Below are 1,258 nucleotides of genomic sequence, written 5' to 3' on the forward strand. Positions count from 1 at the left end.
AGATTTATAACCTTGAGTGCAATCAAGAAAGTGGATTTATACATATAGCTCAGCTGTTTTTATGCAAAAATGACACTACTTTATGTCTACTATTGTAAAAATAATATTATTTTTAATTTTGTAAGGAGATAGATTGATTCTTAATTGGCTAGTTGCATTCTTTACCCTGTCACTTACAGGAATTAAAAGCTCAATTTAACAAATAACCTTAGTATGAGAAGACAGTGTGAGGTTAGGGTACAGCGAACAGAAGTGTGGACCACAGCAATCAGTAATCATGATTTTGTTTTGAACTAACAACTCAAATAATTTCAAAAAAATCCTTAACCAGAAGGATCAGGATAATTGTTTGCCCTTCTAATTCATAGACTTGTGACTTACGCTAGGAAACACAGCTTGTTTTCTTTATTCTTCTGTTTTCATTCAAATCCACAGTTTTAATTCCTTTCAATGATCAATGTTTATCTAAATATTTGCTTCATTTTACACATGGAAAAAATATTAAAATGTGCTTGATGAAAAAGTAATAATTATGGTAGATTTCAATGAAATGAGTTTTCAGTGTCATTCTCACAGCACGTAAATACAAACATATTTTATACACTGATGAAGTATGTATTTCTGCAGAAATCAGTTGACCTTGTACAATTTATGTCCTTGGCACATGTCATAATGCCAGGGTCTAGGCTTCTTTATATCGTACAAAGAAAATTATTATATTTTGTATTTTTTAGGATTGGTTAAATAAATGATCTAGAAATTTGCCAGCTTTCATTAAACTGTGTAACCCTGAGATAGAGATTTAAATTTTCTTTTTTATGGTTATTTTCTTTTTTATTTTTTAATAATTTTATTGAGAAATAAACAGCAATGAGACAGTTTCAAAACCGATCAGTAGGACAGTTGCAATAATAAACACATTGCACATTGTCGTCTCAGTGGTTATTCATTACACAAGATGCAGACATGACATCCTGTCCACAAACACTATTAGCACAAATCTTCTTATTCACTGAATTAAGAGAACGTAGCTATATATCTATCCTAACTATTTTGAATATACAGATACAAAATGGTCATTCATTTATATCCCTTTTATGCTTAGTTTTGTCAGGGAAAGGTATTCCTTTGTCATTGAAATATTGTAGGTCTGTCAACTCAGCAAAATATTCCAATATAGTCCAGTGGTCCATAATGGTAGTATGTTATCCGCGGGACTAGCAATGTCAGAAATTGTTGACCTGAGCCATTTACAGCC

The sequence above is a fragment of the Octodon degus genome, unplaced genomic scaffold (assembly GCF_000260255.1).
Source record: "Octodon degus isolate 3935 unplaced genomic scaffold, OctDeg1.0 scaffold00175, whole genome shotgun sequence".
Taxonomy (NCBI): Eukaryota; Metazoa; Chordata; class Mammalia; order Rodentia; family Octodontidae; genus Octodon; species Octodon degus.